This window comes from Hylobates moloch, unplaced genomic scaffold (assembly GCF_009828535.3).
Source record: "Hylobates moloch isolate HMO894 unplaced genomic scaffold, HMol_V3 SCAFFOLD_11, whole genome shotgun sequence".
In the NCBI taxonomy this organism is placed as follows: Eukaryota; Metazoa; Chordata; class Mammalia; order Primates; family Hylobatidae; genus Hylobates; species Hylobates moloch.
This window is the reverse complement of record NW_026652286.1, coordinates 103029787-103044603: the sequence shown is the minus strand read 5'-3', so window position 1 is coordinate 103044603 and position 14817 is coordinate 103029787. Positions and strand designations below refer to the sequence as shown.

General features: G+C 44.1%; 1 protein-coding gene and 1 long non-coding RNA gene across 10 annotated transcripts in view; one reads left to right on the top strand and one right to left on the bottom strand.

Moving 5' to 3' along the window:
- Positions 1 to 1056: 1056 nt before the first annotated feature.
- On the bottom strand, positions 1057 to 14698 carry LOC131384558 (uncharacterized). 2 transcript variants are annotated; one of them, XR_009215530.1, is made up of 4 exons: positions 14575 to 14698; positions 12702 to 12838; positions 11654 to 12091; positions 1057 to 1251 (listed from the first exon to the last, which is right to left on the bottom strand). It is a non-coding gene; the product is annotated as an uncharacterized LOC131384558 (long non-coding RNA). The 2 variants fall into 2 exon arrangements; XR_009215531.1 differs by having other exon boundaries at positions 1057 to 1228.
- The window catches only part of ZBTB44 (zinc finger and BTB domain containing 44), an 88889-nt gene continuing 88765 nt past the window's right edge, over positions 14694 to 14817 (top strand). For all 8 annotated transcript variants that reach the window (XR_009215529.1, XM_032167901.2, XM_032167899.2 and 5 more), the window contains exon 1: positions 14694 to 14811. The gene's annotated coding sequence lies outside the window, so the exon portion shown is untranslated. The remainder of the gene's footprint in view (positions 14812 to 14817) is intronic.

The following is a 14817-nucleotide window of genomic DNA, read 5'->3' as shown; positions in this document are numbered from 1 at the left end:
AGGCAAAAAGGGCTTCTCCGTATGGCTTTCAGAAATGGACATAGTCCTGCCTATATTTTAAGCCAGGGAGACTTCTGTCCAACTTCTGACTTCTCGATTGTGAGATAAAAAACGTGTGTTGTTTTAAGCCACCAGATTTGTAGTGGTTTGTTTTTGTTTTGTTTTTTTTTTTTTTTTTTGAGAGTCTTGCCCTGTCGCCCAGGCTGGAGTGCAGTCACGCAATCTTAGCTCACTGCAACCTCCGCCTCCCAAGTTCAGGCAATTCTCCTGCCTCAGCCTCCCAAGTAGCTGGGACCACAGGTGCCCACCACCATGCCCAGCTAATTTTTTGTATTTTTAGTAGAGACAGGGTTTTGCCATACTGGCCAGGCTAGTCTCAAACTCCTGACCTCAGGTGATCCACCCACCTCACCCTCCCAAAGTGCTGGAATTACAGGTGTGAGCCACTGCACCTGGCCTGTGGTAGTTTTTTATGATGGGCATCAACTGAGAGAGAGTGGTAAAGGAAGTATTGGAGGACTGACAGAAGAGATGATATAAAATAGTCTTGTAAGTGCAAAAGAATGAATGAGCCAGAAAAATGTAATATAACTGCCAAACAGAATTAAAAACACATAACAAAATTGAGAACACCTTCTCCCCCATCTAGATGGCTACTATGAGAGTTCCATTTTTTTATTAGAAAATATTAATTACCCCACTGTCGTGCAATTTTTTTGTGACCCAGTGAAGATCATCTGTTGTAAGTTTGGTGAATGATTAGATCATAATCCTAACCACAAATGATTTCTGCACTGGGTTATTAGCAAACACTGTCCTCAAAAATGAATGCAATGGGCTGTTTCAGTCTTAAGCACTGCAAAATAAAATAAAATAAAACAAAACTCAATCCTTGCAAAATCACCTGTGATTATTGCTCAACCCGTAAGATAAGACTCAGCTCAAATGTATTCGCCAACATAGAGTCTACTGCTAAAATAGAGTCCCCTTCAGAGGAATCCTCCCCAAGCTCTTTCTCAGTGTATTAGTCAGGGTTCTCCAGAGAAGCAGAACAAATAAGAGGTTAGATATATATTTATTTAATAGGAGACATACTGTGGGCATTGTTTCATGCAATTAGAGACCAAGGAGTCCCACGATCTGCCATTGGAGAGCTGATGGTGAGTCAGAAGTCAAAAGGCCTGCGAGCCAGGGTAGCTGATGGAAATCCTGGTCTGGGTCCCGAGGCCTGAGAATCAGGAGCACAGCTGTCTGAGGGTGGAAGAAGATGGATGTCCCATCTCAAGCAGAGAGAACAAATTCACCCTTCCTTCACCTTTTTGTTCTATCCAGGTCCTCAATGGATTGAATGACACCCATGTTGGTGAGGGTGATCTCTACTTAATCTACTGATTCAAATGCTAATCTCTTCCAGGAACATCCTCACAGACACACCCAGAAATAATGTGTTACCAGCTATTTGAGTATCCCTTAGCCTAGTCAAATTGACACATGACATTAATCATCATACTCAGGTATGGCCCTGTTGGATACAAATAAGGAAAACCCTCCTAGCAGAATCCTGGGGCAGCCATACTGAACTTAATCCACTCTTAAGGAAGTAAGTTAACAAAGAGATGCACATTAAGTTTGCTGGCCCTATGATCTACTTTATTGTCTTCCTCCAGCAAGATGTGCTATAAGATCTGGGCAAGTGACCTCTGTAGGTTGCTCTTCTTTTTCTTCTTTTCTAAAGAGCTTTTTTAAAAATTGTGGATATTCTATTTGTCTTTCATCATTGAATACTTTTTTACCCTAGAAGTAGAATATACACACACTTAATTCATATGAACTGAAGTAGGCTTGAGAGAGGGAAGTATAAGCATCATTTGACTAAGCAAATTAATGCCCAAAGTAAGCAGAAGATAGAAGACACAAACGTGTCATTCTCTCAGCTGGTCTGTTTCCAGGTGCCTCTCATAGTGTGGGCATCTAGCAGTCTGAGTCCAAGTCTAGAAGTCCTACATGCAAGCCAATGACTTACTCTGGGGCTCAATAGAAGGATGAGCCATCTGTTCCAATGCTGCAAGGAAAATCTTCTAGGTTGGACTTACTGAGAGATAGAATGTCAGCCTCCAAGGTGGCTCATAAATGCAATATATTGTGCCTTATGGGCAATTTAAGAGATCTTCAATGGTAATCTTGACTATACATGATCTTCGATTTGTAATGCACATTTTAAATTTTTAGAGAATTTTCAATTTTACTAATAGAGCAGAAAACAAAAAATAAAAAGGCTAAATGAAACCAAGTATGGAAGCAAATGGCATGTAAAAAGTAGAAGTTCCTCTTCAAAAAGACACTCCTCCCTGTCTAATTAGGAATAAATAGTAACTTCTCTTAGAAGCAAAATTTATTCAAAGACCTGTGCTAACATTCTCAGATATCTGCTAGCCATAATAAAGAAATCAATGTACTTTGTGTTCTTGGCTCCCACAATTTAGCCTAAATATTTGCCCTGGCATGCGTATGCTAGTCCAAGCAAGCATTAGGTCATAGCCTGTTCCTCTTCCTTATTTGGAGGTATTTTTACCTTTCTCAGCATTCCACAAGTTACTGCCTCCTTCCTTTGTTCTCCTCTGCCTTTGTCTCTTTTAGAAAGTTCTAAGTTGCTAGCCAGTTGGGACAAATACAGAATTTCAGGTCCCATTCCAGGCAACGGAAACCATACACAGCAGTAGGGTAGACGTGTCAGGTTATAAATAACCCTGTCTCCTTTGTTCAGTGTACTCTCATGGCAAAACAGCTGGCTAGTGTGCCCTTTCTGCAGAAAGTAAAAATGGCCTTGCTGAGAAAATTAAATATATGTTGAAGTGGTATTTCTTTGTGGCACTGGAGAACAAGCATTTCTAACAGGCATGTGAGACATGTTAGAACATACATGTTCTAAAGTAGATAGGGAAGAACCAAGACATAGCAAATATTCATGATTCACTAAATATACACGAGACACATTAAGCCCTTGACATTGTTGAAGCCTTACATCAGCCACTCATAGTTGATATTATTCTAACCCCATTTGTCCTTTGCCCCAAAAGTGCAAATGAAATTGAGACCTACTCATCAGGCTGATTGATGAGATACAGCTACTGCCATGCATACATATCCCTGTGTCTTTCCAATAGGCAAGTCCCTGTATACACTGGTTCCATACACCTTCCGTCTGTTGGATCCTTTGCTCAAACATCACCTCTGATCCTCATAACCACACCATCAGAAAGAAAAGCTGGCACAGCAAGGGGAAAGACAGGACTATGAACATTGTGTAATCCAGATTCAGGTAGTATGGTCCTTCTACCCTGCTTGTACCTTATCCAAAGGGTGTTAATCTACCTCACTTTCCTCTTACTTCTCACTGAGTGTTTTAAATTTTTTAATAAATTGTGGGATTCTAGATACTTAGTTTGCCTGTGGGTCTTCCCCTGACATAGCTTTGCCTAAGGGTCTAGGAGGCTACCATTGCCCCAAGGTAATTTCTCATACAACAGGAGCTGACCTTAGAACCTTTGCAAAAGATACTACTGTATTGTTTTGAGGGCTGTCACATTTGTCATTTAGCCCATAGATTGCAAAATTATATACAGCTACATCCAGACCGGATCAACTGAGATTCTGGAAATGAAAGATAAATGTAGTAGCTGGTCATGTCTTTTACTTGTTTCTCTTTTAGTAGGCAAGGTGTCTATTCTACGTGGGAAAACTGCACTATGCTAGACAAGAGAATTTATGAAATTAGACTATGGAAAGAAATATGCATGTGCTCTACTATGAGATTATCTGCCTGGTATAGCTCCTTCTAGAAACTGCCCCATAGCATCCACACATCTGGCATGAAAGCTGCATTTCTGTTTTTTTTTTTTTTTTTTTTGAGATAGAGTCTCCCTCTGTCGCCCAGGCTGGAGTGCAGTGGTGGGATCTCGGCTCACTGCAAGCTCCGCCTCCTGGGTTCATGCCATTCTCCTGCCTCAGCCTCCCGAGTAGCTGGGACTACAAGGCACCCGCCACCATGCCCGGCTAATTTTTTTAATGTAGAGATGGGGTTTCACCATGTTAGCCAGGATGGTCTCGATCTCCTGACTTCGTGATCCACCCACCTCAGCCTCCCAAAGTGCTGAGATTACAGGTGTGAGCCACTGCGCTCAGGCTGCATTTTCTTATAATACCCCCATTGCCTTGATTTTAGTTGATTGGTTTAGGGATGAGTACTCAAACCAAGCTAAACCAGTAAGTCTCTTCCCTGGGATTTATAAATTTAGAACCCCCCAAAATTGAGGTTAGTTCCTCTTCAATATATAGATTTGTATGGTGTATTCCTACAGATTAGAGTTTATAGGTATACTTTGTTTCATTGTGCCTCACCTTATTGCACTCTGCAGATTCTGCATTTTTCACAAATTGAAGATGTGTGTGGCAACCCTGCATTGAACAAGTTTATTGGAGCCATTTTCCCAGCAGCATGCGCTTACTTTATGTCTCTATCACATTTTGATAATTCTCACAATATTTCAAACTTTTTCATTAATTATTATAACCGTTATGGTGATCTGTGATCAATGAACTTTGATCACTATTGTAATTGTTTAGGGGCACCACAAACCGCACCCATGTGAGATGGTAAACTTAATAAACATGTGTGCTCCTATGATCCACTGACCAGTTGTTTCTAGTCTCTCTGCCTCTCCTCAGACCTATTCCCTGAGACACAACAATATTGGAATTAGGCCAATTAATAACCCTAGAATGGCCTCCAAGTGATCAAGGGAAAGGAAAAGTCACACATCTCTCACTTTAAATCAAATCTAGAATTGATTAAGCTTAGTGAGGAAGATCAAAAGCTGAGACAAGCTGAAAGCTATGCTTCTTGTGACAAAACAGCCTTAGATTGGAAAGAGATACATTTAGGACTTTCATAGATAGAAAGAAGAAGGCAGTGGCTGGTTTCAAAAGACAGGCTGACTCGTTTGTTAGGGGCTAAAGCAGCTGGTGACTTTAAGTGGAAGCCAATGTTCATTTACCATTCTGAAAATCCGAGAGCCCTTAACAATTATGCTCGATCTATTGTGCCTGTGCTCTATAAATGAAACATCACAGCCTGAAGGAGAAAGCACATCTGTTTACAGCATAGTTTACTGAACATTTTAAGCACACTATTGAGACCTACTGCTCAGAAAAGATTCCTTTCGAAGTATTACTGCTGTCCAACAGTGCAACTGGTCACCCAAGAGCTCTGATGAAGATGTACAAGATTAATGTTGTTTCCATGCCTGCTAACACAATGTCTATTCCGCTGTCCATGGATCACAGAGCTATTTCTACTTTCAGGTCTTATGAAATACATTTCGGCTGGGCGCGGTGGCTCATGCCTGTAATCCCAGCACTTTGGGAGGCTGAGGCGGGTGGATCACGAGGTCAGGAGTTCGAGGACCATCCTGGCTAACACAGTGAAACGCCGTCTCTACTAAAAATACAAAAAAATTAGCAGGGTGTGTTGGCGGGTGCCTGTAGTCCCACCAGCTACTCGGGAGGCTGAGGCAGGAGAATGCCGTGAACCTGGGAGGCAGAGCCTGCAGTGAGCCGAGATCGCGCCACTGCACTCCAGCCTGGGCAACAGAACAAGACTCCATCTCAAAAAAAAAAAAATACATTTCAAAAGGCCTTAGCTACCATGTATAGTAATTCCTCTGATGGATCTGGGCAAAGTGAAAACCTTCTGGAAAAGATTCACCATTCTAGATGTCATTAAGAACATCCGTGATTTGTGGGAGGAGGTCAAAATATCAACATTAACAGGACTTTGGAAGAAGTTGATTCCACCCCTCATGACTTTGAAGGGTTCAAGGCTCCAGTAGAGGAAGTAACTATAGATGTGCTAGAAATAGCAAGAGAACTAGAATTTGAAGTGGAGCCCGAAGATATGATTGAACTGTTGCAACCTCATAATGGAACTTGAACAATAAGGAGTTGCTTCTGATGGATGGGCAAAGGAAGTGTTTTGTTTTTTGAGACAGGGTCTTGCTCTGTCACCCAGGCTGGAGTGCAGTGACGCAATCATAGCTCACTGTAACCTCAAACTCCTTGGCTCAAACAATCTTCCTACCTCAGCCTCCCCAATAGCTGGGACTACAGGTGCATGCCACCATGTCTGGCTAATTTAAAAAATTGTTTTTGTAGAGATACGGTCTTGCTGTGTTGCCTAGGCTGGTCTTGAACTCCTGGTCTTAAGTGAGTCCCTTACTTTGGCTTCTCAAAATACTGGGATTATAGGCATATAGCACACCCAGCCAAAAATAGTTTCTTGAGATGGAATCTACTCAAGATAAACATAAAGGTGAAGATGCTGGGAACTTTGTTGAAATGACAACAAAGAATTTAGAATATTACATAAACTTAGTTGATAAAGCAGCAGCGGGGTTTGAGAGGACTGACTCCAATTTTGAGAGACATTCTACTGCAGGTAAAATGCTATCAAACAGCATTGCATGCTACAGAGAAATCTTTTGTGAAATAAAGAATCAATTGATGCATCAAACTTCATTGTTGTCTCATTTTTTAAGAAATTGCTGTAGCCACCCCAACCTTCAGCAACCACCATTTTGCTCAGTCAGCAGCCATCAACACTCAGGCAAGAGCCTCCAGCAGTAGAAAGACTATGACTCGCTGAAGGCTCAGATGATCATTAGCACTTTTTAGCAATACAGTATTTTTAATTTTTATTTTTTTAGATATAATGCTCTTGTATACTTAATTGACTATAGCAGGGTGTCCAATCTTCTGGCTTCCTTGGGCCACATTGAAAGAAGAATTGTCTTGGGCCACACATAAAATACACTAACACTGGCAATAGCTGATGTGCTAAAAAAAAGTTGCAAAAAAAAAAATCTCATAATGCTTTAGGAAAGTTTACAAATTTGTGTTTGGCCACATTCAAAGCTGTCCTGGGTTGCGTGTAGCCTGCGGGCCATGGGTTGGACAATCTTGGACCATAGTATAGTGTAAACATAACTTTTATATGTACTGAGAAGCCATAAAATGTGTGTGACCCACTTCATTGTGATGGTCTTTAACTGAACCCACAATATCTCTGAGGTATGCCTATACTGGGATTTCAACCTGATATCTTAGGTTCTGGAGCCAGATTACTCAGATTTGAATATCAGAAGAACTCAGTGAATCTTAGCTATCTTTACTCTTTACAAGTTGGGATAAAGTATTTTCTTTTTTTTTTTTTTTTTTTTTGAGATGGAGTCTAGCTCTGTCACCCAGGCTGGAGTGCAGTGGCTTGATCTCAGCTCACCGCAACCTCCGCCTCCCGGGTTCAAGCAATTCTCCTGTCACAGCCTCCTGAGTAGCTGGGACTACAGATGCCTGCCACCATGCCCAGCTAATTTTTGCATTCTTAGTAGAGATGGGGTTTCACCCTGTTGGTCAGGCTAGTCTCAAACTCCTGACCTCGGGTGATCCACCTCCCTCGGCCTCCCAAAGTGCTGGGATTACAGGCGTGAGCCACCGCACCCAGCCAAGATAAAGTATTTTCTTTTTCTCAAATATGACTTCAACATTTATTTTTTGAGCATATACTACATTCCAATCATTAAGTTAATCTTAGAAGAAAAATAGTAGATATGACTGCTGCCTTCATGGAACTTATGGTTTAGTGAGGAGGCAGACATTATACAAATGATCAGACATATGCTTATCACAAATAAGTATAAATATCAACTGCAGACAGTCCCCAACTTGAGATTTTTTGACTTTACAACAGTGTAAAGTGATAAATATACAAAAGAAACTGTACTTCACATGTCTATACAACCATTCTATTTTCTACTTCCACGATAAAGTACATGAGATATTCAATACTTCACTGTAAAATAGGCTTTGTGTTGGATGGTCTTGCCCAACTGTAGGCAAATGTAAATGTTCTGAGCACATTTAAGGTAGGCCAGGTATGATGTTTGGTAGGTTAGATGTATTAAATGCATTTTTGGCTGGGTGTGGTGGCTCATGCCTTTAATCCCAGCACTTTGGGAAGCGGAGGCGGGTGGATACCTTGAAGTCAGAAGTTTGAGACCAGCCTGGGCCGTGTGGTGAAACCCTATCTCTACTAAAAACACAAAAATTAGGTGGACATGGTGGTGCATGCCTGTAATCCCAGCTACTAGGGAGGCTGAGGCAGGAGAATCGCTTGAACCCGGGAGGCGGAGGTTGCAGTGAGCTGAGATTGCACCACTGCACTCCAGCCTGGGAGACAGAGTGAGACTCCATCTCAAATAAATAAATAAATAAATGCATTTTTGACTTATGATATTTTCAACTTACGATGGGTTTATTGCAATATAACCCCATCATAAGTTGAGGAGCATCTGTATAAGAAGTGCCATGAAGGTCAAACAGAGGGTGGTACGAGAGGATATAATTAGAAGACCAACGTAGCCTTCCTTAAAAAAAGACAATGATTGAAAGGTAAGTAAGAGTTAGGGGAAGTTGGAGAAAGCTTTCCAAGTGAGGGAATATGGGCCTGAAATGCGAAAAACTCTGGTGAGTTAGGAAATGAAAATAGGTCAGTTGGCTTAGATAAAGTGAGAGAGGAGGAAAGTGGCCTGAAAGGAGGCTGCAGAGATGGGGACCAAATCATGCAGGACCTTACAAAAGGAGTAGGATCCCAAAGATTCAAGGTCTTGGGGGTCAGGTTAAGGACTCTGGATCAGGATGGTAGGGGCTGAAAAGGAGAGAAGTGGCAACAATTAAGAGATTATTTGGTAAAAGGGAAATAATCAAGCATTTATCATGCTTTCCTATATAAACAATATCACTAAGTAATCAAATAATCAAAAAGAGGCAATTTCCCTTTGTAGAAACATTGTACAATAGCTAGTAAATGAAGAAAGATAGAATTATACCACCACTTAAAACTCCTAATGAATGAATTGATCTACGCATTTCTCATCAATGGCTGCCAACATCACAAAAAGAAGGACAAGCATACACTGTGTTATCTCTCAGTGGAAATGTACACTGCCACCTATAAAGTGATATTGCCAAAAATTAAACTTGAGTCTGATAAAACATTTAGATCCTACTGCCAAATTACACAAAATGCAGCTAAGGGAACATAAATACACCACAGGGATGCAGTTGACAAAATCCAGATTGTGGCAAACACTATAGGGTAAACAACCTAGTCCCTTTTTAGAAATGCTGGGGAAAAAAGAGGGAAAACAATGCAGAGGACTTAACCGATACACTAGCCAAACATGGCACAGCTCTCACTGAAACTGCAAAAAAGAAATATATGGCAGACCCGTACAGAGAGAAAGTAGCTAAGTTAGTGGTTCCTAGGGCCGAGGAGGTGGGGGAAAATGGGAGTAACTGCTAACAGGTATGTGTTTCTTTCTGGGTAATGAGAATGTTATAAAATTGATTACGGTGATGGTTGCACAGCTCTGTGAATATGCCAAAAGCCATTTAATTACATATCTTAAATGGGTGAATTGTATGGTATGTGAACTATATCTCAAGAAAGCTGACATATGTATATGTGTGTGTCTATATATGTGTATCTATATGTAAAAGAAGAGATCTGAGGATTGAAAGGAAATCAGCTAAGGAATGGAGTACAGTATTTCTACACAGAAGAAATAATATGCGTAGTGGAGAAAGAGCATAGCATTTTATAAGATGTTAAAAAAAAAAAAAAAAAACTGCCGGTCGTGGTGGCTCACGCCTGTAATCCCAGCACTTTGGGAGGCCAAGGCGGGCGGATCACAAGGTCAGGAGTTTGAGACCAGCCGGGCCAATATGCTGAAACCCCGTCTCTACTAAAAATACAAAAATTAGCTGGGTGTGGTGGCGTGCGCCTATAGTCCCAGCTACTTGGGAGGCTGAGGCAGGAGAATCACTTGAACCCGGGAGGCAGAGGTTGCAGTGAGCCGAGATCACGCCACTGCACTCCAGCCTGGCGACAGAGTGAGACTCCGTCTCAAAAAAAAAAAAAGGAAAGAAAAAACAAAACCGCCTCTGCAACTGGCACGTTTCCTGAAAAAGCATAGCTAAGAGATGAAGCTTAAGACACTGAAAGGGCCCAGATTGCATAGTGGTGTGAAAGCCATGCTAAGGGTTTGGGACTTTATCCTGGGAACAATAGGAAGCCATTGTTGGCTGACATGACTGCTATGCATTGCAACTCTGGCGACCATGTAGAGAATGAGGAAAAGGGAGAGTGCATTTGGGAAAGCACATGAGTGGTATTATAATTCTCCAGGCACAAGCTAGTATCATCTTATTTTAGGATGGTGGCAGTGGAGAGGGACAGATTCAACAGGACTTGTTGACGGATTGGAATTGAGATACAGTAGTAAAGTAGCAAAGTCAACGTGCTTCACTGGGTGAATGGTAAAATGTGAACACTAGAAGAGGTATAAATTTTAGGGTAAGAGAGTGAGATTAATTTTTTATATGTGTAGTTGTATAATCTAATAAGGAAGCAAAGTCGGGTAGAAAGCATTCATGCCTTAATGCTAATGCTTTTGGACTAAATAACTAAGTTTCCATTCAGTTCTAATGGTCTTTAAGTGCCATCTTTTGCAGAATTTAGTCCCTCAAAGAGCTCGTGGCTGAAATATAACTCCTGGAATTTGCCTGGAATTTGAATTCCTCAGAATCATCCACACCAGGTTAATAATTAAAGGTTCCTCATACTGTCTACATTTGTTTGTTTCACCTGTGTACAGGATTCTGCTTTCACAAAATCCTCCCAGCAGTATTATTTAACCTAGTGTCAAAGAAAGGTGTGTATATTCCAGCAACCCAGAGGCAAGTCTCTACCAGCTCAAGAAGGAAAAAGGTGGGAGGCTGCAGAAGCCACAGAAACTGACCCTGCCCAGAGCCAAAACAGACAAGAGGGCTCCTGAAAAGTTAATCTTCTTTGAAATTTTTCTCACACCCTCTCCAAGCATCTAGCATTGAGCTCTTAAGGGCCTCACGGTCATTTGTTAGTTAATAAATTCTTCAGACCTTGAGGTGGGGGTGGAGTGGAAGGATGATAAAACATTTAAATGTTAAATGAGAAAGAAAAGCAGGAAAGGGCTCAGGTATGGTAGCTTACGCCTGTAATCCCAGCACTTCAGGAGGATCACTTGAGCCTGAGTTCACATAGCAAGACCCATCTCTACAAAAAATTTTTAAAATTAGCCAGGCATGGTGGCACACTTGTAGTCCTAGCTATTTGGAAAGCTGAAGCCAGAGGATGCTTGTGCCCAGGAGTTTCAGACTGTATTTAGCCCAGGAGTTTCAGATTGCACCACTGCACTCTTGGACAACACAATGAGAGCCTGTCTCCAAAAAAAATTTTTTTAAGTGGAAAAGGCAGAGGAGACGGGAATAATCTAAGGGGAAAAAAGTTTTTAAATGATAAAAGCCATATATGACAAACGCGCAGCTAATATCACACTGAACAGGAAAACATTGAAAGCCTTTCCGCTAAGATCTGGAACAAGACAAGGATACCTACTTTCACCACTCCTATTCAACATAGTGCTGGGAGTCCTCACCAGAGCAATTAGGCAAGAGAAAGAAATAAAGGGCAACTGAATTGGAAAGGAAGAAGTCAACTTACCCTTGTTTGCAGATGACTTGTTCTTATAGTTAGAAAAACCTAAAGACTCCATCTCTCAGAACTTTGATGAACGAATTCAGTTAAGTTGAAGGATACAAAAATCAATTGATTTTCTTTTCTTTTTTTTTTGGAGACGGAGTCTTGCTCTGTCACCAGGCTGGAGTGGCACGATCTCGGCTCACTGTAACCTCCACCTCCTGGGTTCAAGCGATTCCCCACCTCAGCCTCCAGAGTAGCTGGGACTACAGGCGCGTGCCACCATTCCCAGCTAACTTTTTTGTATTTTTAGTAGAGATGGAGTTTCATTATGTTGGCCAGGCTGGTCTTGAACTCCTGACCTCGTGATCCGCCTGCCTCGGCCTCCCAAAGTGTTGGGATTACAGGCGTGAGCCACCACGCCCGGCCCAGTTGATTTTCTGTATGCTAACAGCCATCAGTCTGAAAAAGAAATCAAGAAAACAATCTCATTTACAATAGCTACAAAAAAGCAAAATAAAATACCTAGGAATAAATGTAAGCAAGGAAGTGAAAAATCTCTACCCGGAAAAGTATACACATTGATGAAAGAAAATGAAGAGAACAACAAAAAAAGGAAAGATATCTCATGCTCATGAATTGAAAGAATTAATATTGTTAAAATATCCACACTACCCAAAGCCACCTACAGGTACAGTGCAATCCCTACCAAAATATCAATGACACTCATCACAGAACTAGAAAAAACAATACTAAAATTTGTATGGAACCACAAAAGACCCTGAAAAGCTCGGGCAATTCTGAGCAAAAATAACAAAGCTAGAGGCATTCCTCTACCTGACTTCAAGTTGTACTACAAAGGAAAGCAAATTTTTCTATCAGTGTAGTAGTTGAGGAGCTGCCACCACAGCCCCTGGAGAAGCACTTAGAAAAGACTTGCTTCATGGTCTTTTATTGACTGACTATCCTGTTAAAGGCACTAGGAGAGGTAGATCGGATTTGACTACTTCATTTCCACCCTGATTCTTGTCCAGTTGCTTACCACCTACATACATTCTCACACATTCCTCACCAGGGCCCCAGCTGCTGCCCTTTCGTGCCCGCTAGTCCTCTCCCTGGTAAGCATTCCGCCTTCTTTCCCTTCCTCTCTTCAAATCTTAGTGCAAAAGTGTCTGGGCCTAGTTCGCATCTTTCTGATTTTTCTCATCTCTGAAATGGGAATAATAAGAATGATAGTGGGAATAATAACAGAAACCTGTGATAAAACCTGTGAATTACAGTTGCCGTAAGGATTAGATAACATTATACATACTTGAAAACTTGTTGGAAACTGCGAAGGAGAACAGAAGTTGTTTTTATTGCCCTTATTCCTAAAGAAGATTGCAAGTGTCAGGGTGTTCAGGTGCCTGGCTGCTTGTCTCTCAGAGTGCATTAATGTGAGATGTTGCCAAGTGTTTCAAAAGGAAAATCCACTCTACTTCAGCGGGACGTCCACCCACCTTGCACAAAACCCTCTGGAAAGAAGTCTTTCGGTTTGCAAGCTGGAGGCGTGGGAAAACAGAAAGCGCCCAAGGAGCACCCGCCCGCACCCCGCCCGCCCCCAGATACCTGGGGCGCTGCCGCCTGCAGTCCCGGGAACCCCTATGACCTCCGGGGGCGGTGTGGAGAGCGCTCGCCCGCCCGGCCAGGGGAAGCCAAGACTTAGGGCCCTAGGAGTTTTAACTCCTAGGTTGATTGGTTTTGCAGTTGACCAAGAGCTTCAAAGCCCCCCGGGCGGTACCGGTTACTTCCGGGAGGCCCGCACACTTCCTCCGGGAAGGCCAGGGAAGTAAGTGATGGTGCAGTAAAAATGACAGATTCACGGTTGTGGAAGAAGTAAGGTATATTTTTGGAGCAGCTCTAGGTGTCCCTGTGTTGGAAGAACGAGAGGGACCTGGGAGTCCGTTTCTCCACTCATCTCAAGAGCCGCATGTCCTGCCAGGTCACCGAGGCAACTGCTAGAACGGCAGAAAGCAAGCACTGCGAGGAGGCCGGAGGAGCCACGCAATCCAGACACCCGCCGCAGGTCGCAGCCCGCCCAGGACGGGGGCGCGGGCTCACCTGTCTGCGGGGCGGCCCTTGGCAGGCCTGTTTCCATGGGTGAACAATGGGCACCTTACCAACTAACCTCCCTCGCCGAAGAGGGGCTGAAGTGCTTCCATTTCGACCTCGCTACAAAAACTACCCGAGAAAATAGGAGTTATGTTTTTAGTTCGAAGAAAAAAAAAATGCTATAAATGTGACTCCTGTGGAGAAATGCTTCTCAGGTGTGAGAGGGGAACTGGGTAAGAGGACGGCTTAGAGGAAGGACAAATGGGACAGGGCTTATGGGGCATGTGAATGTAAGTCGGCACATGTGCGCACATATGCAAAAATACAGTGGCAAGACTCACGGCCTTTCTGGGTCACGCAGGCTCCACCGTCTAAGGAGACGGAGTCACCAACAGTGCAAGTCCCGACGGCCAGGAGGGCCCATTTTCTGCGCTTGCGCAATCATCACGTTTCCCTCCCCGCTCCGAGCCCCGCCCCCGAGCTCGCTCCGCCACGCCCCCTTCTCCTCCCCTTCCCCAGCCAGGCCGCCCGCGCAGAGCATTGTGGGACACAAACAAAGTGCCCCCAAACAGGCTGGAGTGAGCGGAGCGGCAACGGCGGCGGCGCCGGCCCGCACGCGCGCGGCGGCGGCTCCCTCCCAACCTCCCCCTCCCCTCCCCTCAGTCCCCTTCCCCTTCCCCACCCCGCCCCGCTGGGAACACGCGAGCCGTCGCCGCGCTCCCCAAACAACCGCCTGCCTTCGGCCAACCGTCCCCAACGGCCGCCCGCGCGCGGCTCCCGGGCCCCCTCGCTCCTCCCCTCTGGCCCCTCCGAGCGCTGGGGGTGCTTCCCTCCCCGCCTCCTCGCACTCCCACCTCGCGGGCACGCCGGTGGGCTGTGCCGCCATGCCCCAGCCACAGGCTGCTCACGGGCCTAGGCGCGGCGGCCCGAGATAGGGGCCCCTGAGCCTCCCGGGGGAGGAGAGAGGCAGCGAGCCGCGCGCTCCGCCCCCTCCCCCCGGGCCGCCGCCGCCGCCGCCGCCTCGCCGCCCCAGCCTGGCGGGAGAAGGAGGAGCAGCAGCAGGCCTCCGGGCCCGGCGCCGCCGCCCGCAGGTAACG